At 39.5% G+C, this 24,033-nt stretch overlaps 1 long non-coding RNA gene across 1 annotated transcript; it reads right to left on the bottom strand.

Annotated features, from left to right (window-relative positions):
• Window positions 1–13,065: 13,065 nt before the first annotated feature.
• Window positions 13,066–21,765, bottom strand: LOC114304857 (uncharacterized). The gene is made up of 4 exons (XR_014340885.1): window positions 21,540–21,765; window positions 19,877–19,928; window positions 19,691–19,778; window positions 13,066–13,361 (listed from the first exon to the last, which is right to left on the bottom strand). It is a non-coding gene; the product is annotated as an uncharacterized LOC114304857 (long non-coding RNA).
• Between the last annotated feature and the right edge of the window lie 2,268 nt (window positions 21,766–24,033).

Genomic DNA, 24,033 nt, shown 5'->3' with positions numbered 1-24,033 from the left:
CGGGAAAGATCAGCAGACCAAGCCAGCACCTACTGACCCCTTTGCTAGTACATCCAGCAAAAGTCCATAAACCTCGAAGTATCTACCTCGAGGTCGCAAGGTCTTCCATGCCCTCTACATGTCTTTGTCCAAGGCTCTTCAAATCCTTGCCAAAAAAGGGCATCTCAAACCCCTCGAGCCTCGGCCTCTCCCTAGTCGTCTTTCATTTGGTCATGACACTACCCAATATTGTGCGTACTATCAACAAACTGGTCATAGCACCGATAATTGCTTCCGTCTTCACCATGAAGTACAGGACTTGTTTGACAACGGGGTCGTCTTCCCACCAAGCTCAACAAAGTCTATTGTCACTGGATCAGTGAACCTGGAGGATAATGTGATGAGATCAGGAGATGAACCACCTGCGGGCGGCACTCAGTTTACTTCAGATGTGGTGTCTGGCACGCACTATTTTGAGCATTTGCGAATGCTAGTTTTTGTACTTTCTGACTTGGGTATTCAGTCAGTTTTGTTGTCTTGTATATAGTCAGTCTTTTGTACTATGTCAGTTGGGTCTGTCTTGTTGTATCGAGTCAGTCCTGTTGCATAAGAGTCGAGTGATCCCGGGGGCGTTACCTCGGATATCACTATTTTGTTTTGTGTTCGTCTTTTCGCTTTCTTTTGAGTCTGTTTCTGCCGTGGAGCCAGTTACACCAGAAGATCTGAATAAAACAGCTGTGGTTTTCATGCTTTTGTGCTTGTTTCTGCTTTGAGCCTGCTGTGCCAGCAAACTTAAATGAAACGGCAATGCATTTCACCTGCTCTTCTGTGCCTTTAAATCATTGCATTGACCTAAGTTTTTCAAAACTTTTTGAACACTGTGGTGAAAATGAAGAGGAAGGAATTCCTCGGGATTTGTAAAAATTTGATCAATTGAGAGAAACAGAGGCTTGGTATGCCCTTAATGAATGAAATGATGTTTGTTAATGTGAGTACTGGGAAGGATCCTAGCTTGATCCAGATTGGTTCTACATTGTCTTCAGCGCGAGCGACTAGTCGCTTTCTTAAAAGATTTCAAAAAATGTTTTGCGCGGTCCTGCGAAGACCTGTGTGGAATCGCTCTTGAGATTATGTAGCCTAGGATCGCTCTCAGCCTCGAGACTCGACCCCTTGCTTTCAAACCTTGAACTTGGATTCAGAATGTTCTACGTTTAACCATGATATGAAGCCTGTCAAGCCAGATTTGAAGCAGCCCTTGGACTAGGAGCAAGAAGATCAGATTGATCAAAAAAAACCTTGCAAAGCTAGATCAGAAGTAGCCCTTGAACTAGAGGCAAAAATGTCAGATATGCTCGAAGAGTCAAAAATCAGGACATTCCTCAAGCTAACAAAGATCGGCAAGAATGTCAAATCCCAGAAGGGAGATAAGAAGAAAGTATTGCTGAAGGACAACCGAGTTCCTATTCACGACACTAGGGGCAAACTTAGCCCCCCATTGGATAGACTCCTACATCATCAGCAAACAAAAGCCACTCTCCTGGATTAAGATGACTTCAGGATCTCAAAATCATTTGACATGGACAAAGCTACACTTTTACCCTTAAGAGACTCGTTGGGCCGAAAACTCGGAAGGGCGACCTAGGCAAAAGTTAGAGCAAATGAAAAGAAATGAAAAAAAAAATAATTCTGAAAAGAAAAAAAAAAGGAAGAAAAGAAAAGAAATTAAGAAGAAAAGGAAAACAAAGCTCGCAAGGTTGAAAACCCAGAAAGGGCGGCCTTGGCAAAAGTTAGAGCGTAAAAGGAGAGCTTAATACCCAAGTGTACCTTAACCGGAACTACGTAAGGCTTGATTCCCATGTTTGAGATACGTAGGCAACTTCATTCTGAAGTCCAGCCATAAACACTTCCAAATCGATTGTGTCCATGTAATGGTTCTAACCATCTTTGTCTTCTCTGTATCCAAAAATTCGGTTGTGGTCACCACTTTGAGAACTGGTTACAGTGTGCTGCGATACTATTCAAACAAGGGGTAACTTTCCGTTGCCATACAGTGTGCTGCGGTGCAATTCAAACAAGGGGCAACTTTCCGTTGCCATGCAGTGCCGTTCAGACAAGGGGCAATTTTCCATTGCTTCGGATTCCAAGTTGTGCATCTCAAGAGTAGGTTCCATACTCGTTGAGCAGTGACCGTTTGCAAAAATAGTTTTTGAGAATTTTTACTGACGTTGATTAATTCTCTCGAAAATTATTCCATTTTTCCAAAACTGGGCCATATCTTGAACCCAAAAAGGAAAATTTTCAGTGCTCACAATCTAACTTGCATGATTTTGAATCAAAAAAGTTAAACAAGCATGTTAATCTAACTTTCATATTGGTCAAAATTGTTTTAGTAGAAAGCCAAAACAAAAATGGTCAAAATGATGAACTAGGGGCACAGTTGAGTCAGGTGTTCTGTCTTTTCCCCATTGCCAACAAACTTGCCAGAAAGGGCACCGTATTCGCTGGAAAGGGCATAACCGAAGCTAACAACAAAGGGCAGAAAGCTTTCTCATCCTCCAAGCAACAAGGTATCAAGCTAAGTGCGAAGCACGAACTAGATTGGATCAAGATATTCCAATCCCTCGTCTGGATACATCTGATCACGTCCAAACTCCGCAGCAGAGCATCGTCAACCGATGTTAGCTACAGATTGGCTACACACCCAGTTATAGCGCGGCCCCTCTGTGGTGGGAGTTCACTGTTGTGAGCAGAAGAAGGAGAATTTAGCAGAATGCTAGGGACAAGAGCCCATAACTTTCTGCTTATCCGTCAACCACCTAGGGGAGGGATAAAAAATAAGAGAGATTAAAGAATAGAGAGATGTGCGTGGAGAGAAAAGTGAGAAAATGGCTTTTTCAGAAAAACAGAGCCTGAGGGTCGAGTGATGTGAGAATCACAAATAAGAAAGGGTGGGAAATAATATCCGGAGAAACTGGCTCCTCGAGAATAGAGAGGTCTCTCGTATTTGTAATGCGTCTGAGTGTCGTGTCTGTTGTTTTGTTTGTCTCGATTCTTGTTCTGAGTCGTTTCGAGTGTTTCTCGGTGTGTTTAGGTTGTCTACCTTTTGTTTTTCTTTGTTGAGTCCTTTTAACTGTGGTCAGTTGTAGGCTCAATACCCAGTTAAGAACTCTCATTTCAATTTCAAAAAAAATAAATCGCTTTGTGCTCAGAGTGCTGTGCCATTCTCCGCATTTGTGCAAAACAGGATTCGTTATTTCATAAAACCGCAGGGTTCAACCTAGGTCACGTAAGAACAGTTGAACCAGGACCTATCTGAAGCCATGTAGGTTCTGGGCTGCGATACAAAAGAAAATATGAAAATTTGGAGCATCCGAGTTTGTTTCAACTTTCGCATGTTCCGTTTTCACATCCTGTCTGTTCAGATTGAACTGTTTGTTCAGAATTCGCCGTATGCAGAATAAACTGAGTACTGTGTTATGAGCCATGTGTTCAAAATGAGCAGTTTGTTCAGAATTCGCCGTGTGCAGAATAAACCGAGTACTATGTTATGAGCAGTGTGTTCAGAATGAGCCGTGTGCAGAATAAACTGAGTACTGTGTTACGAGTTGTGTGTTCAAAATGAATAGAATACTGTGTTGACTATTTTCATGCCAGAATGGCAATCAGAAGTGCTCTCCCGGAGTACCAATCCCTGCTAGAGGCATCTCGGTTGTGTTTGCAATGAGTTCCTAAGAGATCAACTGCGACGGTGGAAACTAGAGTTCGAATGGCTAATGCTTAGAACACAAAGGTTTGGAATTTTCGAGACTAAAGACTAGTTTGAATACCCAGGGGTGTATCCCCGACTTGAAATCTGTATGGAAGCCCCATAGGTTGAGGTAGCGGATATGCATCTCGATACTGGATACTGATCCAACCTAGTCTGTCACCCCGTTGAAGAATAGGGAAAGTTGTGAGTATGATCACGAAGAAAAGCGGCATCCATGGTTTCCCCAGCAGATGTCGCTCCTTGTTAGCATTTCAGCACCTTTGTACTGTGAGTTGAAGATAAGTGTTCAAGGAACACGAGGGGGGGGATCCCCATCAGAGTAGAGCGGTTTATCGCCACTCACCCCGTGAGGTGCTTGCTGAAACGCCGCTTTGTTTGTTTATTGCATTCCATAAACATCATGCATTGTGTTGCATTTTTACCTATCTAGTTTCTTTCCCGTTCTTGCACGGTATTGTATGTATTGTTCATTCAGGGACGTTCCGATTCAGTTTAACTGATACCTTTCTCCTCTCGCATTTGGCATGCGTTTGGACCTATCTTTCTCCTCTCGCGTTTGACACACGTTTGGATGACTGCGCTTTCTTGCACAATCCTTTCCTCTCTTGGGTGTGATACGCTGAGAGGTTTTTCCCTTTCCTCTCTTGCGTGTGATACGCTGAGAGGTTTTCCTTCTTTCCGAAACACGGGGATATGTCCCTATGTTTCTCCTTCTTTCCGAAACACGGGGATGTCTCCGTTTGTTTCTCCTTTTCTGGTTTAGAGCATTTGGAATACGTTCCAATGCCTATACCATTCCGAAACAGCAGGGATATGTCCCTATGTTTCTCCCTGTCCCCTTTCCTTACACGTTTTCAGCGTGTTTAGAATTTATCTCAGGTTGTGTTTTGAACACACCTAGGCGGGTTGTTTTGGACCTCCTCTCACGATTTCAGCGTGGTTTGAGTGTCCACATTCCTCACACAATTTCAGCGTGTTTGGAATTTATCTCAGGTTGTGTTTTGAACATACCTGGGCGGGTTGTTTTGGACCTCCTCTCACGATTTCAGCGTGGTTCGAGTGTCCCCATTCCTCACACGATTTCAACGTGTTTGGAATTTATCTCAGGTTGTGTTTTGAACACACCTGGGCGGGTTGTTTTGGACCTCCTCTCACGATTTCAACGTGGTTTGAGTGTCTCTTTCCTCACACGATTTCAGCGTGTTTGGAATTTGACTCAGGTTGCATTGTATACGCGCCTGATTGTTTGTTTTTCCTCCTCTCATGATTCCAGCATGGTTGGAGTATGTCACCCTTTTTGTATCTACTATACTAGCACCTCATCTGCACCTGTTAGTGCATTACATTTCATTCGCGCTATCTTATGCATCACACTGTTTTGTGCATTGCATTGCATTCACGTTGTTTTGTGCACCTGATATGCACCTGTTAGTGCATTGCATCATTCGCGCTATTTTGCGCATCATGCTATTTTGCACACCTCATATGCACCTGTTAGTGCATTGCATTGCATTCGCGCTATTTTGCGCATAACGCTATCTTGCGCACCTCATATGCACCTGTTAGTGCATTGCATTGCATTCGCGCTATTTTGCGCACCTCATCTGCACTTGTTAGTGCATTGCATTTCATTCGCGCTATGTTGCGCACCTCATATGCACCTGTTAGTGCATTGCATTGCATTCGCGCTATTTTGCGTACCTCATTTGCACGTGTTAGTGCATTGCATTTCATTCGCGCTATCTTGCACATCGCACTGTTTCGTGCATTGCATCATTCGCGCTATTTTGCGCGCCTTACGTGCACCTGTTAGTGCATTGTTCGTGCTATTTCACACATCACGCTATCTTGCGTATCGCACTGTTTTGTGCATTACATAGTATCATTCGCGCTATCTTACGCATTCCACCTGCACTTGCTAGTGCATTGTATTGTTCACGCTACCTTGCGCACCGTACTTGCACTTGTTAGTGCATTACATTGTTACGAACACTTCACTTGCATTGTTATGCTTGTTTTCACCGCATTATTATGTGCGACACTTAGGTTGTATTGTTTTGCATCCCCTATAACTTGCATTGTCTTGCTCGTTATTTGCATTGTTTTGCATCCCCTATAACTTGTTTGTCTTGCTCGTTATGTGCATTGTCTTGCACTCCCACTAACTTGTGCATTGTCTTGCACTTCCCCTCTAACTTGTGCATTGTCTTGCACTTCCCCTCTAACTTGTGCATTGTCTTGCACTCCCACTAACTTGTGCATTGTCTTGCACTTCCCCTCTAACTTGTGCATTGTCTTGCACTTCCCCTACTAACTTGTGCATTGTCTTGCACTTCCCCTCTAACTTGTGCATTGTCTTGCACTTCCCCACTAACTTGTGCATTGTTTTACACCCCTACTAACTTGTGCATTGTCTTGCACTTCCCTACTAACTTGTGTATTGTCTTGCACCCCTACTAACTTGTGCATTGTCTTGCACTTCCCCTCTAACTTGTGTATTGTCTTGCACTTCCCCTCTAACTTGTGCATTGTCTTGCACTTCCCCTACTAACTTGTGTATTGTCTTGCACCCCCACTAACTTGTACATTTTTTGCACCCTACTAACTTGTGCATTATCTTGCACTTCATCCACTAACTTGTGCATTGTCCCGTACACCCATCTAACTTGCATTGTTTCATACCCATCTAACTTGCATTGTTTCGCACCCCATCTAACCTGCGTTGTTTCGCACTTCTCTAACTTGCGTTGTTTTGCACCCATCTAACTTGCGTTGTTTCGCACCCTATCTAACCTACGTTGTTTCGCGCTTCTCTAACCTGCGTTGTTTCGCACTTCTCTAACTTGCGTTGTTTCGCACTTCTCTTACTTACATTGTTAGGTACATCTTTAACTTGCGTTGTCTCACACGTTACTTGCATTGTTATGCACACTTCACTCGCATTGCCACGCACTTCTCACTTGCATTGCTATGCATATTTCTAACGATATTGTACCTGTCAAGTTTCTTTCTTTTGCAGGCACGATATTGTATGCGCGGTTCATTTGAAGCTGGCACGACCAGACGAACCGGACGGTATTGTATATTCTCCGCGTGAGACGTAGCGAGAATTGTATAATTCTCTTATATCCTTTCTACATGTAACGTAGTTTGGTTTTTTATTCGCTTGCTTAAAACTGTTGCATGTTATGCTTCGTTACCGCTCCTTTTGCATGATCATAAGTTATGTTCGGCACCGTGCATGTCCTTTGCATTTTGCCCCCGCCCGCGGGTACATATCTTGCTATCTTGTATGCTTGTCTAAGTCTTCGGCCTCGTCAAAAATTGGTCGTCTCTGGGCTTTGACATTCACTCCCGTCATTTTTATGACTTTCGAGTTCTGTCAAAGAGGGGCAACTGTAGACACCCCATTTTTGACCGTCCTCAAGACTTGGACGTCATCATTTGAACACTCGATGATCATCCATGCTCGTGTTCATTTTGAGTTCTCGGGGGTCTCAGCCGCCCGCCTTGCCTCAAGATCTCTCAACTTGTCTGTTTTGTGCTTGGTTGTGAACCAAGCACTTGTGTTTTTGCTTCTGAGGGAAGAGGGTGGCTTGTTGGCCATCCCCTCAACCCTTCGGCCAAGGCATGAAGCCATCGGCCTTGTTTTCTTGCCATCGGCCAAAAGCGTTGGCCGATCAGCACTTTTTTTTGGTCGGTCGGCACTTATGTTGGTCGATCGGCCATATTTTCTGACCGAGCCCTGTTCATCTACTTTATGCAGATATTTTATGCCAGCTGTCATAGCTAGCATGCACAATTCATATCCTTCATACACGTGTATAGAGGGATTTGATTCAATTGCTTAGCTTGCTTGACAAGCTTATGAATTGAACTTCTATAAAGAGGGAGCTCCTCCTCCCTTTCCACAGGTTCAGAAAGTTGAGAGAAGAAGATATATATCACTCTCTCTCTATATCTCCCTCTCTCTATATTTGTGTGTATTTGTGCTCAAAAGTGTATTTTGTTCATACTTTGCACTAGAGCACCTAGTAGAACACCATCCTTTGGTTGCTGAGGCCCTTAGGAGTTGTTTTTAGTGTTCTTGAGCTGGTTTTGGTCAGAGGAGGCTGCTGGAGTTGTGTTCTTGAAGGTGGTCTTCAAGGGTGAGCTTTTTGCTTTTAAACCCCCATTCTCGCTTAAGCTTTTAGACCTACTTTCTTATTGTTTTAAGCTTAACTCTTAATTGATAAAAGTTCTAAATTTTTATCCTTTAGATCTTTGTTTAAGATCGCTTTTTGGTTTGGGGTTGTTTACCCCCTCTTAGGCCTTGTTAGACCTCGTTTTAGGCCATCTCTTTTGGCCCTTGTTTTAGGTTTTGCATGACCTTTCCACCACTGGATTTTCAGTGGTGGAAAGGTGGTTTTGGAGTCCTAAATAGGACTCCAAAGGTTGTTTGGAATCCAAAGGTTGTTTTGTATGCTTGCATAAGTGGCTTATGTTGATAGCACGTTGGCTTAGCTTGTTGTAGCTTCATTTCAGTATGTATTAGGCTTTGTTTTGCCATGATACAACACTGTTTTAGCTTGGTTTTGTCACTCCATGCATGCCTAATACACTTATCGTGTAAATCACACAAACTAGTCTTATATGCTTCATGTTTGAGCATGTCTTTCTAGCTTACATTGACTTCATTTCAGTGGGTTTTTGGTGTTGTTTTAGCATGCCATGAGTCTGTTTTGTGTGGGTTTAGTTGGCTCTTACATGCTTCATGTACTTGTCTTGCAATCCTCTCATTTACCTTAACATGCATCATGCCTTAACATGTCATTCTAGCATGCTTTTGGCTTAACTTCAAGAAGCTTTTGTCCATGTTTTAGCATGCTCTAGCTCTGATTTAGGTTGTTTTCGTCATGCATGACTTGCTTTGTATAGCCACGGTTCAATCTAGCTTGTTAGCTTTGAGTATTGAGTCCTCTAGCATGCATTACTTGGCTCATTTCAATGATTTGGCATCATTTGTAATGTTATTTCGGTTCATGTTTCATGCTCACATACTTGCACTTATCACCCCTTTAATGCTTTAAAGAGTTGATGCCTTATGCCTCATGAATGGACCATTGTGCATGCCTCCATGCTTAGGTCTTTGGGATGCCATCTAAGTGGGTATTTGAGCTTATTTTGATATGCCATAACTTTATTTTTCATTGGACAATTCATGCCATGTTTGGTTTTGATAGGTGTAGTGTAACACCCCCTTTGTAGCCTTGCATGCCTCATGCCTCTTGGAGTTGTATTCTAGCTTGTGTTGGCTAGTTTCGAGCATGTTTTTGGTCTTTTCTTGACCTGCCTTAGGACTGTTTTGAGTGCCCTTGGCCCGTTGGGGCTTGCCTTGCATGGCCATGGTTTGAGTCCCTTGGCTGGCCTTAAGGTTTGGGCTTTCTTGTATACTTTGCTTGCTTTGTTTGGTTGGTTTGACACCTTTCCATGCATGATTTCAGAGATTATAATGTTTGTCACATGTCCATATCTGTCCTCTTTTAAGTGCTCTTGAAAGTTGCCCTCCTATGCCTAAGTGTTGGACCATTTACATGTGCATGTTGGTTTTGCATTTTCATTCTTCCAATTCATAACTTTGGCCACTGATTTTGGGCATGGATAAGGTCCGTCCCTCTTTAGTTTAAGTCTATTTACCATGTTGTTCAAAGTTGTTACTTTACATCATGCTTACATGCTTGTTGCATGCTTGTCATATTGCATGTTGCCATATGCTTGCTAATTGACATGTTGTTGCATGCTCATCCATCTTGCCTTGCATGTTGTCGCATGCTTGCTACATGTTTAGTCCCATTGCATGTTGTTGCATGCTTAGGTTGCATAGCATTGTGTGTGCATTGCCTTGCCTCTTGATCACACATGATAGAGGCTAAGGTCCCTTATGTGTTTTGTGCATTTCATTTGATATTGAATTGCACACATGACTCTTTTGGCCATCATGCATTGAAATGCGTGATTGATGGTCTGAGGGTCGGGAACTACACTCCTCTGAGTCTTAAACATGATAAGGAGTGTAGTTGCAAACATTGTCTTATAAATGCATTGACATACTCTGTTTGTCCTCTGCTACAGCAAAAAGAGCATTTTACAGGGAGGGATGGCCGATCGGCCATCTTCAGTGCCGGTCGGCTACAAGTGTTTGGCCGATGGCTTCATATTTGGTCGATGACCTGTTTATCCTAGCCGATGACCATGATTTTCGGCTGATGGCCTCCCACAGTGACCATGGGGTGAATCAGAAGTGTGTTGGGAATTTTCACACTTTACAGAGGTACAAAGCAGTGCAAACAGAGGCAACATGAGGCATGGCAATGGATTTCCGAACGAAGCCGACCGAGCATGCATTTGTCCCTTTCCCCAAGGCCTCTTTACTGTTTTTCGTAGCTTAATTAATTTGTTAATTATTTAAGTGTTGTAATAATTAGTTGTAGCTAGTTATTCATTTGATTGTGTAATAATTAATTAGCTAGTTAGTTAGTTAATTAGATGGTTTGTATTATTCTTTCGGTCTCTCCCTCGAGAGAGCCAATTGGTGTAATAAGCGTGCGTGTGTGATGCATGTCTTCCAACCCCCATTTCTTTCTCCCTTTTACTTAACCGCTTACGATGGTTAGTTTTAGGGCATATTTCATTTAGCATACCTTATGCTCGCATGTTTGCATCTATTCATCTGTATTGCATACACCAGGCTCGGCGTATCGTGCTAACTGCATTGTGCTCTCAATACATTACTTGAATACGTGTTTAACAACATGTTATCAAGTTGCATTTCACATGACATTCTAGAATAACCGAGCCTATTTTAGTTGCATTCTCGCATGTGTTGCATTAGACATCTTAACATGAACTAGGATTATCCATGATTTCTAACTAGTTCTTTGTTTTGGATCGGAGTACACTGTGAGTGTTTACGCTTTAGCATACTACATGTGTGTTAATGTTGCCATGTTAGCATGCTTGCCATGAGGCTAACTGCTTATGTGATTAACTGCCTGAATGCCTATGGGTGAGGGTTGGATTACTTGAATTTGAACAATTCATTGAAATCCGCATTTTAGCCTACTTGCGAGTAGTAAACTTCAAACCATTTTCCAAACAAACGGATATGCGATGCTTCGTTCCAAATTAGGCGATCTAGTCTATACTTGTTTGCTATGCGCATCACGTAGTAAGACTAGCTAATTAATCGGAATAAGAACGCATGTGTTTTCAAAAACAAGATATCATGCTTAGTACAGGCCGATCTTTGATCAGGCGAGCGGGGGTGCTCATTGCATGACCTTCCCCTCTCGTACCCAAGTTCCCGAGCCGAGGCAACTTTGGTGATGATGGACATGTGGCCTTAGGTACGAGTCAGGGTTTCCTAAATTTCTCCAAAATAAAATATTTAGGTGGCGACTCTGTATCTGGCAAAGCAGTCCATGTTTGGCACTTCTTTCTTAAAAATCAGTTTTCCAAAACGATTTGCCGGATTTGGACTCTTTGGTGATTTATCAGTCTTGCATTGCACTTTGCGAGATTAGATTCAGAACAGTGACATTTGAGTCCGAACTGTGGTAATTCCAAATGAACGAAACGGGATTTTCCCGGGACGTTCGGGCACGTCTACATGGATAAACATAAGCATAAATCATAGAACCCCCAGATGGTGTAGACACAGATAGTAAATAGTTCATAGACTCCAAAGGTCTAATTAATTTTCGAGAAAAAGCATGCAATACAAATGAGTGTGTGAAACTAGAATCTATCAGCACATAGGTATTTTGAGCACAGATAGAGATTATACCTGACACCACTGATTTAGTATTATGTACATCCCCAAGCACTAGTGTGAATACTCTCCCTTGTCTTAGCGTTTCATTCCCGGTGTCACCCCTGGCATTAGTTCTGGCATTTGTCCTTGTTACAGAAGTAGATCTGGCTAAACTTACTGTGAGGCAATTGGTATTCTCGAACCGGACTGGACAATCTCTCATCATGTGGCCGATTTTACCATATCTGAAATAGGCACCCGTTGCTCGATAACAGTAGCCCTTATGTTTTCTTTCACAATCCGAACAAACTGGGTATAGAACCACTACTCTGACTAGAGCTACTAGAGGATCCCATGTTTTGCTTCTTGCTTCCAAAGGAGTTGCCCCTTTTTAAACTTGTTCCCCAACCTCTTACCTCTCAATTCTGTTGTTGTTGGGGCATTGCTTTGCTTCATAATTGCTAAGGTAGCTTCCGTCATTAGTGCTCTGTCTAATACTTTCACATAGGTAGGCAACTTCAAGACGCCAACCTGGTCAAACACTTCCAAAGTCAAGCCTCCTTCAAATTTCTATGTTTTTTTATAATCGGTATCCACCATGTGTAGAGCAAACCGGGCCAATTTATTGAACTTAGCTTCATATTCAGCGATTGACATATTGCCTTGCTTGAGTTCTTGAAATTCAAAAACTTTTCAGTCTTGAAAACATTGAGGGAAATACTTGTCCTAGAAGATTTCCTTGAATTGAATCCATGTCATGTTCCCATTATAGTTTCGAATTAACAACCACCACCTTCGAGCTTCATTCTTTAAAGTATAGGTGGCCAAGAGCACCTTTTGAGTCTTGGAGCAGGGAAAGACTTCATATAGTTTTTCCATTTCGAGTAACCATGTCTCAGCCTTCAATGGTTCAATCCCACCTAAGAACGCTGGCAGTCTCATTTTCATAAACTTCTAGGTCAAATTGATTATGTCATTGTTATCTGGTTCATTTTGTACTGGTGGAGGCAAAGGAGGCATGGCTTGTTGCCTCAGAGATTCCGTTAAGGTTGCAAGAATTTGTTCCATTCGACTCATGCGAGCCTCAGAAGATCCTGTTGCATCATCACTTCTTGCATTTTCCATCGCTATAGGTAATAGAACAATAATAAACATAGGCAAATAATTCTTTTCACAGTGTTCGAAACATTCAATCCCAGTTCATTCGTTTCAATATCATATGTTCATGTTCAAATTGAGTTTTCTCATTTACAAAATTAACACACACACTCTCACATGTAGATAAAATGTCCCTAATTCTTTTCTGGGACATCCTATAGCTCATATGGACTCGTGTGTGCTGTATAACTCGTGCTCTGATACCACTCTGTCACGACCCAAACCCACCCCTATAGGTTTAGCGCCGTAACCAGCCAATAATCCTAGGATTACCAAAGGTCTCTAAATAGATTAACATACATTAAGGAGTTGCGGAAGCAAATATACAATATACAACGCCTATTGAGCTGTGCAGACAAACATGGGATAAAAAATTTAATCTTTTATATACATACACGTGACATCATAATACAACAATCTTATGTCACCCGCCAATAAAGATAAGACAAAAGTGGGACTTAGCCCATTATCCCATTATACAGAAAGTCAGAAATTGTACGAGACTCACAAAAAGAAAACAAAACAAGAGTTAAAAACATCGTTCCCAAAATATGACCACTTGACTTGACTTAGTCTGGAACCTCCTAGGAAGGCACAAAAGGGGTGGTCAACTAAACAATGCTCTCCACGTAGCAGTTTAGACCTGGTCACGCGCCTGCTCACCTGCATACATAATATGAATAGTGAGCGAAATCCCAGTGAATAATAACATAGTAAAGGCTTTAATGAATGATGTCTGTACAGAAATAGAGTCTTGTGCATAATCAAACAGTAAAGTAGAAACAGATTCATATACATAATCATATTCGTATTCAAAGTTCATAAATTTCACATGATAGTACATGGTACATCCATTAGCATTAACAAATCCGATGACCCATGAAGGGACGACGTGAAAGCATTCAGATGGCCCATAAAGGGACAAGCATAAGGCATTCTCATGTCTCATGTGCACAGAGACGTTTCCAATGACCCATAAAGGAATGACCATAAAGGCATTCTGATGACCCATAAAGGGATGCATATCATATGATGCTAAGGATGCCACGAATACATTTTAGAAACTTGGAAAATCATTCATTCATACATAACATAGCATTTCAGAAAACTAATCAGTTCATATTATCAGAAAATTTAAACATAACTTTACGGAGTTATTACTTACAGATGGCTCCGATAGCAAAATAGAAAAAGCGGGAGATTCGAATAGTCTATGGCGCGTGACCTATACAAACACAGAGCATATTGTAGACACCCCATTTTTGACCGTCCTCAAGGCTTGGACATCATCGTTTGAACACGCGATGATTATCCATGCTTGTGTTTGTTTTGAGTTTCAAAAAATCTTGGTTGCGCGCCTTGCCTTAGAATCTCTTAACTTCTCTGTTTTGTGCTTGGTTGCGAACCAGGAGCTTGTGGATGTGTTCCTGAGGGAAGGGGATGGCCTGTCGACCAAACCTCCCACCATCGGCCAAGTCTCCTGCCCACCGGCCACCTTGATTTTCAATCGGCCAAATGTGATGGCCGGCCAGCTAGTTTGACTGCCGGTCGACCACTTTGATGGCCGGCCGGCCAAATGTGGTTTTCAACAGATATCTCTGTAGACAGCTGTCAGCTGTCATTCCAGGCCATACCCCAGCCCATGCCTGGACGTGGGAGTTCTGAGGGGGCTACAGATTGATATATCTATATCAATCAAACTCTCTTACAAGAGAAAAAAGAGAAGAAGGGAGATACAATTAGGGAAAAGGGGAGATACAAAAAAAAAAGAAAAAAAAGCTCTCTCTCTCTCTCTCTCTCTCTCTAAAAATTCTCAGCTCTCTCTCCTTATCTCTTTCTTCCAAACCCTTCAAACCCTAAGGTTCTTGCCCCCTTTACACTACCACTCATAGCTTACAACCTCCATACTCCATTCCAGCAACTTGAGGCTGTTTTTCAGAGCTTAGGAACACCATTTCTCAGACCAAAAGCTGCTGGAAGTTTGGACTACAAGGGTGAGCCTCATTTCCCTTTCTTTTTGCTCTATTTTGCATACGATCTTAGCCTTTGTTGCTTATATTTTTGGGCTCCGACCTAAACTGTAAATAGTCATATTTTGAGCTTATTTTCATGTTTGATCAAGGATCTCTTGCTACTTGAGGTCTCCTCCTCCCCCTTTGTGTTTAAACTCTCTTTTAGGCCTACTTTTGCATGATATTTTAGGCTTATTTGTGAGCTTTTTTGGACTTGGTCATAAACTGTGAAATGTCTTGTTTTGAGCCTCTCTTAAACTTTGTTGAAGGGATCTTTTCTGTTTGAGGCCATCTACTACCGCTTGTCTCCTATTTCTCTTTTTAGGGCCATTTTTGCATGCTATTTTAGCCCTACTTGTGAATATTTTCGAGGTTTTCTATAAACTGAAAAAAGTCAGGTTTTGACCTCCTCTTTTAGTTTGATTAGGCCACTTTTCTGTTTGGAGTCAGCTCCTTCCTTACATGCCTTATTTCTTCATGCTTTGAGCCATATTTGTGAGCACTTGCATTGGCCATGGTTTGGCCTCTTAGCCACTAAAATCTAGTGGATTTTCGGTGGCTTAGGTGTGTTCTTGAAGACCAAAATCAGAGGGGGGTGACCCCCTCTCTCATTCTCTTGTTTGGTGGCCTTATTGGCCTTCCAAAGAGACCCTATCTTGCATGCCTTGAAGTCCCTTTTCAGGGATAATTTGGTGAGTTTTGGGACTATCATATTTGATTTTCAGAGTTGATTTGTCTATGCTAAGTGTCCATCTTGTATGTGCTTAAGAATCCCTTGCATAGCCCTCTAAAGGAGCTCATCATTTTTACATGTGTTGGCTTCATTTCAGTGGTTATTTGGGCCTATTTTCACATGTTTTGTTCACTGATTTTTTCTGTTTTGGTGAGATTCCATATGCTTCACACACTTTCCATGTAAACCATGTTTGCTAGTCAAAGTTGCATGCTATTTTAGTCCACCATGCTAGCATCTTTTGGCCATGCTTTCAACTAGAAATGTGCATGTTTTGGGACTGCCTTGGCTCTGTCTTTATTCTTCATAGTCAAATAATGCATGCTTTGTATAGCTACAAGTCAATATATGTGCCTAGTTTTGAGTTTCGGGACTTATAGCATGCATTGTATGACATATTTGCATGATTCGGAACCATTGGGCATCACACTTCAGTGCTGGAATTTGCATGTTCATATGCCATGTTTCATCATTTTCCATGCTTAGTTAAAGTTGCATGTTGTATCTTAGGATCGGTCCATGCATTGGACATATTTGTATGCATTTCGGTTGCCTCATTTCCATCTTATTGGCCACCAATGTGAGTGTGGCTAAGGTCCACTCACATTGGTATAAGTCCATCCTGCATTGTGTATGCCATGTTTCAATGCGTTGTGCATGTTATGTTGTTAGCATTGTGTGTGCCATGTAATTGCATTGCATGTTTGTATGTTTGCTTGCATGCTTAGGTCGCATGTGCATCGTTGTGCATTTGCCTCGCCTCTTGATCAACCATGATTGAGGTTGGGTCCCTTGTATGTTTTGTGTGTATTGCATTTGACATTGAAATGCATACTTGACTCTTCGACCATCATGCATCGAAATGCGCAATTGGTGGCCCGAGGGTCAAGGGCCATGCTCCCTTGAGCCCATTGCATGATAAGGGGTGTGGCCATGCATACATTTGTCTGAAAATTCCATGCCATACACTGCTTGACCTCTGCTACTGTCAATTGCAGGTTCTGCAGGAAGCTTTGGCCGGTCAGCTAAATATAGTGTCGACCGGCCAGTAATCTGTGGCCGACAGGTTAAAAGGCGGCCGGTGATCATCCTATTAGGCCGGTGGTGTTTCTACTTGGTCGGTGGTATTCCCCAACATCCAGAGAGCATGTCCTTGGACTTTGGCAGTCCTTAGAGGGTAAGGCAGTGTAAACAGAGGCAACAGTGGCATGGTACGGATTTTCAGGCAAGACAAGTCAAGCATGCATCATCTACGCATTTCGAGGCGGGGGCTGTGGCCACTTTAATTCCGCGTTTAATTTGTTAATTAATTAGAAATTCTGTAATAATTAATTAGCTAGGATAGTTGATTCATTATTCTGACTGTATTATTCTTTTGGACCCTCCGAGCGAGGGCAATTGTGTAATAAGTGTACGTGAGTGTGTGTATGTCTTCCAACCAGACGTCTTTCTTCCCTTTTATTTACCCGCTTATGATGGTAGACTAGGGCATATTTAAATTAGCATACCTTATACTATGCATGCGTGCATTCATACATTTGTCTTGCATGTACCAGGCTCAGCACATCATGCTAACTGCATTGTGTTTCAATTACAAATTGAATACGTGTTAGTTGTAGCATTTCACATGCCATGTTTAGAATAGTCGAGCCCATTTCTAGTTGCATTTCGCATGTGTTGCATTAGCCATCTTAAACTAGGATCATGCATATGATTACTAACTAGTTTCTGTTTTGACTTGGAGTACTCGGTAAGCATTTATGCTTTAGCATACCGCATGCGTGTGAGTGTTGCCATAACAGCATGATTACCATGAGGCTAGCTGCTTATATGATATAACTACTTGAATGCCTGTGGGTGGAGGTTGAATTACCTAAATTGGAATAATGCATTAAAACTGTGAGTTTTAAGCCCACTAGATAGTGGCAAAACCATCTTTTCTAAAGTCCACTTGAGGGTGGCAAAATCTGCATTTCAGCCTACTTGCGAGTAGCAAACCATTTTCAAAACAAGCATGAAATGTTTTGTTCCAATTTAGGCGATTTGGTCTATACTTGTTTGCTGTGTGCATAACATAGTAATTCTAGGCTAATAACAGGAATAAGAACACATAACGTTTTCAAAAACGGATATCACGGTTAGTAGAGGCCGATCTTCGAATCGGGCGAGAGGGGGTGCTCATAGCTGACCTTCCCTAATCGTACCCAAGCTCCCGAGCCGAGGCAACTTTGGTGATGACGGACACGTGGCCTTTGCCACCGAGTCAGGGTTTCCTAAATTCCCCATAAAAAATATTTAGGTGGCGACTCTGTATCTGGCAAAGCAGTCCATGTTTGACACTTCTTTTCTAAAAATCTGTTTTCTCAAAACAATTTGCCAGATTTGGACTCTTTGGTTCAGATTAAGAACCGTGACAATTTGAGAGTCCTGAACTATAATAGACCCGCAAAACGAACAGAACGGAACTCGTCCTCCCGGGGCATTCGGGGACGTCTACACATATACACAATGAAACACATGCTTAGAACATATGTAACTCATTATGTCTCGTTCTTAGTGTGTTTCCAAGACTTATCCTCATCATTATTATGTCTTAATTAAGGCTTAAGAATGTCTAGGATGCCAAAATGTGTCTCAAAACACTTAGTCAAAATTGCTAAAAACAGGGTCCTCATTCGAGCGCAACTTTGGTCGCTCGAGTGATCTGTAAACTCTACAAAAGTATTAGTTGTGCGAATTCTCCGCTCAACGACTGCTCAACTGTTGCTCGAGCGTGTGACTGAGGTCTTCGCGCAAGCGCAACTCTTGTAGCTCGAGCGGTCTGCAAAACATGAAAACTTCTGGGAGTATACATTTTAAGCTCGAGCCAAATCTTGGTCGCTCGTGTAGAAGTACAAGATACTGAGTGCTCGCTCGAGCGTAGGATCTATCGCTCGAGCGGTGAGGTCGAAATTTGGAATTTCCAGATTGATGTTCTAAATCCAAAACTCAAATTCAAAGCTGTTAAACACCTCTTTTGGGCCCAAAACTTGAGAAAACATATATAAAATTATAGAACTTCATGAATTAAAAGTCATTTCACAAAAATCAAGTTCCAAAGAGTAAGTCAATTGTTGAAATCAAACTTGAAACTCAATATGTAACACATGCATGATAAAAAAAAAATTCTTTCCTTCCAAAACATGATCAATTAAGATAAAATGATGTAGAACTTGATGAATTTCCAAAACCAAGCTAGAGTAACTACATGCATGTGAGAGTTCTTGAAACTTAAGCTCAAAATGTAAAGAGATGTGCATGCATGCATGTATGAGTTCTTGAGTCACTTCTCTAAGCTTAATTCTTGTATATAATCACTTATTTCAATTGATTCCTCATAATTCATGACATAATCACAAGGTTTAGAAGTTGCTTACTCACCTAAAGTCTTGAATTAGCAAGCATTCCAAGTTGTCTCTCCCAATTCTCAAGTCTTTGGCTAGATTCCAAACCAATTCCTTTATTGAGTCCAATTTTCCTCCTATCTCTCTCTACATTGGAACTCCAAATATGAGGAGTGGAGTGTTCTAATATAAGCTTACATTAGCCCTATATAGGTTCAGTTAATGGTTTTAATTAATCCCAACTTAACTTAATCAACTATCATTAATTTATTCTATTGAGTCAGTTCCAAATCGAATTTCAATTAAATCTACCATAAAATCCTAAAAATTCCAAATAACACATATATCAAGTCAAATTCGTGATCAGATGCCGATAAGGCCTTCAATTCGCAAAACAAAACAGAAACACAAACAGATCTTTCTACAATAGATAGATAGAAACACAAATAATGCAACACACATGTAATTAATTCAGAATTTCATCTTAATTACTCATTAGACATAATTAATCACAGCTTAACGACTAATCATAGATTGGGGTTGTTACAATTTAAGCCTGACTGATTTTCCACCTGTATTTTAGAACGATTAACAATACACCTCAATAATGTGAAGTTCATACTTTAACATTGAAATTCAGCAAGTAATCATAGGGAAAGATAACTCAATTTAATGAAACGACATAAATTTCTCACCCATAGAACTCTCAGTGGAAATTTGACAACAACAAACTCTGCTTAGTAAATAACTCTATGATATTCAATTGTTATCTCCAAAAAGTGAAAAAGGAAACTCCTATGCCTAACCATGTAAGAAACAATTGAATGCAATCTGAAGTTGAGTCATTTAAGTCTAAGTATTTACCTTTCTTTCATGGGAACACATGGACAGTTCCAAAAGCCTTGCCCTACCTCAGCATCTTTGTCATCATAGTGTCTGAAACAAAACAACCCTAAAATAGGATATTATAACATGACATGAAGACAAAACTACATTAGACATTTTCAAGAAATTCTTCTCGAGAAGATGGTAAAACACTGAATGTTTTACCTCTACAAGGGCAAAGTGGTGCACCCAATGAATTTTTGTGGTCAATCAGTCCCTGTATGCATTCCAATATGAGCTTTTGTCAAATAACTACTAATGGATTTGCATTTAACAAACTAATGTATGATTAATTTTTGAAAAAAAATAAAGAAAGAAAAACAATTCCAAGTTGTTACAGTATTATGACAGTCAGACTGCAAAAGAATAATTGCTTTAAACATATGCTATGTTCCAACATGTGTTTTTATCAACTAAGAATAACAATTTCAATGAGGCTTCCTTTCACCGTCCATGTCATAATAACAAAATTTCATTGATCCATGATTTGTCATCATAGATATTATAATCACAAAGTTTGCATCGATAGAATGCTTTGCAAAAAATGAGTTTTTCTGATTGACAAGGTCTTCAAAATATTTTCGTATCAACATGTGCAACATGTTAAATGTTCAGTGCAATACCAATTGACTAAGGCTATCAATTTTGTTAATGGGCTTCTTATTTCAATACTGTCACTCATAAAGATAGTAGTTTTTTTTTTTTTTTTTTCAAAACTCACCAAATAGCATCTTGAGCTCCAAGCACAATAGACTAAACCTTCAACTGATGGTCTTGAAGTGCACATTTTGTTCATCAAACGAAATTAAAATGAACCAAGCAATACATGCCAAAACAAAGTTAAAAATTTAATGTAATAAACTTGGATTCAAATGTCCAGATTATATTAACGGAGCCATAATTTTGAGTGACCAATCAACTTTCTATGACAATAGATTATTAGACATGTGTATAGATAAGTAATATATAGATGGGGCTGTGTTATATGGAAAATGAAAAAAAGGTTGCTTAAAAATTCAGAGCAATTAAAAAAAAAAATCAAAGGTGAACAGAACCCATCAATTGCATAAAACAATAAAGCACTCAAAATCCATACTCGGTTCAAATTGTTAACCAATTGAGAGATGCCACAACAATCAACAATACCTTATATACATGTGCCATAACACTAAGAAAATATGAGTTTAATTCAAAGATGCCACAACTGGTTCCCCATTGGTATCTCTTGAATAATTAAATTTATGCAATCTTGATATCATTGATTATTTTGATTTTCAAATACTAAAATAGTTGAATCAAAAGCCCTAATTTTCATTTTAAAATGGGAGGGGTTTTAGATAAGGGGAAAAAAATCAAATTGTAGATTTAGAACATGAGAAAATAATACAAAGAAAACTTTTTAAAAAATGCAATCTTCAAATATATTGTCCTAATCTTTAAATACTACAAGAGTTTAATCAAATGCCCTAATTTCTATTTCAAGAAGGGAAGGGTTTCAAGAAATGAGGGGAAAAAAATCATATTGTAGCTTCAAAACATGAGAAAAAAAATTCAAAGAAAACATAAAAAAAAAATTAAAAAAAACTAGCTTTAGAACCTTACAAAACCAGTTTTTCCTTAGCCAACAATGGTGGTTTTGAAACCAAAACTCTATATTTCAATATGTGGATTTCGATTTTTGAATACTACAACAGTTGAATCAAATGCCCTAGTTCCGATTTTACGAAGGAAAGGGTGTCATAAAAAAAAAAAATTTAAAAAAAATTAGCTTCAGAACATCAGACAAAAACTAGAAGAAACTATTAAAATTTTGAAATCAGAAACTTACAAAATTAGATCTGTAGTTATTCATCAAGCCAATAATGGTGATAAGACCCGAAGTTGTGAGAGTATGAAGGATTGCGAAGGGTTGCACGGAAGGGAGGAGCAGCGTCGGTAGCGAAAGACGTTTGGTGTCAAAGAAAAGAATGAGACAGCTGTGGAGGCTATACGTGGGAGAGAGAGAGACAGAGAGAGAGTTTCTGCAACATAAAGAAGGAAATGGCGAGGAAAGAGTTGCGATCTTGGTCCACTCATAATTTTGCCAAATGATCTCATCCATTAATTTTTCATTTAAAATGATCTGAGCATTCTAATCAATTATCTCTCTAAAACATTTTCAAAAATCATTTTATTATATTATAATGATATAAAAACAAAACTGAAAAATTATACGCAATCACACCTTGGAACTGCGATTAAAATAAATATATATAAACACACTTATTTAAAACATGTGATTAAAAAAATATTATCTCACCCATTAAATTAAGTGTGATTAATCACACTTCTAATAAAAGTGAAATATTTTTAATTCTTCTTATGTGATCTTTAATCAGATGTTAATTAGAATGTGTCATTAAAATATATATATATATATATATATAATTACACTTAATTGAAAAGTGACATAAAAAATCAATATTATCACACTCAATCAAATCAAGTGTGATTAAAATATCAATCTAATTTTTTTTTATCACACTTCTAATAAAAATGAGATATTTTTATTTGTCAAAGTGTGATCTTTAACTGTTTTTGCAGTAGTGTTTGATGTTTTTTTTTTATAGAAGGGTAATGGATTTTCTCTCACTTTCTCTCTCTTTTTCTTGGTAAAGTGAAGAGAAATAGCATTTTTATCGTTTGATAGTAATGTGTTTTTGTTTTTGTGATCTTGAAAGTGAATTTCTCTAGACTTTTATTTGAATCCAGAGAAAATTAAAAGCTTGTTATTACAATCCAAAGAAAATTATAATTGTTACAAATTTCTCTGGACTTTTATGTTGTGTTTTTAATATGTTTTTATATTGAACAAGTTATTTTTTGCCTATTTTTCTTGGCATGCAAACAAACTTTATGCTTTATGATTCACTTGAAATCCGGAGAAAATTCAGAGAAATTCTTTGAAAATCCAAAGAAAATCTCTAGACTCCATCCAAAGAATTTCTCTGGCCTTCCTAGAATTTCTCTGGAGAGAAATTCTCTAGGAAGTCTAGAGAATTCTCTGGATATATGTATATTGGTTGTTGTTGTTGTTGTTTATTTAGGTGATCGATTTGTGTATTGCACATTGTAGTTGGGAAGGGAGAGAAATTTTTTAGTTTGAACGTAGAGAAATTCTTTTGAAAATCATCAAAGAATTTCTCTGAAAATCCAGAAAAAATCTCTAGACTAATTCTCTGAAGAAGTTTAGAGAAATTCTCTGAATTGAATTTTCTCTAGATCGATGTTGAGGGACCTTGGGCATTGTGAAAATTTTGGATTTCATTTATGTAATAAAATCTCAATACTAGGGACCTTAAAAAAAATCCCTAATTATTTATGTATATCTAAGAGTGTATAAATGGTCCATGGCCCGTGGGCTGCTCGAAGCCCGTCAGCGGCCCGGGATGGGCCCGGCCAATTTAGGCCTGGGCTATCATTTTGAAGCCCGGCTCGACTAGTGGGCCCGCCTGGACCGGCCCATCAACCCACTCAAAACTCACTCAAAGCCCAACCCGCTTGACACCCGATGCTATTTTTAGTGGAAAATAATAAAATTTTAGTGAAAAAAATAAAAAAAATTGTTTAGGCTCGCCCAAGTCCGCCCAAAGCCAAAGGCCAGACCCAGGCCCATCGGCTCGCCCATAGCCCGAATACGCCCTAGCCTAGGCCTAGGTCTGGGCTTAATTTTTTGGCTCGTGGGTCGGCCCGACCAGGCCTGATTTTTTGCGAGAGCTCGCAAGACCCAACGTAGGTCAGGCTGAGCCGGACCAAATTTACACCCCTATGTATATCTATGTGTACATATGTATAAAATTATTTTTTGAAAAAATATTACGAAATATGCAGTGTAATTTTCGCTCGGTTGAATTATGAAAGTGTGTTTTAATATATATATATATATATATGATAATAAAATAAGTGTTAATTTTAATATTAAAAATAGTAATTAAATTAGAGAAAAAAAAAGTCATTTAAAATTAAAGAATGATTTTAATTATTTATTTTGATAATTTAAACCATGTCGTTCTATAAAAGAGTTACTTAAATATATATAATTTTATTTTAATTATTTATATGTATATTAATAATCTTAACCCTATCATGCTATATAATTGCAATAAATATATATAATTAGCTTATATGATATTAAATTATAACATAATAAAATAAGCACTCATTTTGACATTATTAATAATAGTTAAATTGGAAGAAAAATTAATAACATAAAATGAAAAGTGATTCTAATTTTTTAGTAATTTTTTTTTATTCTTTTGGAAATAAAAATATGTCGAAATGGA

This window comes from Camellia sinensis, chromosome 9 (assembly GCF_055761805.1).
Source record: "Camellia sinensis isolate YWXY chromosome 9, ASM5576180v1, whole genome shotgun sequence".
NCBI lineage: Eukaryota > Viridiplantae > Streptophyta > Magnoliopsida > Ericales > Theaceae > Camellia > Camellia sinensis.
This window is presented reverse-complemented; position numbering and strand designations above follow the sequence as displayed.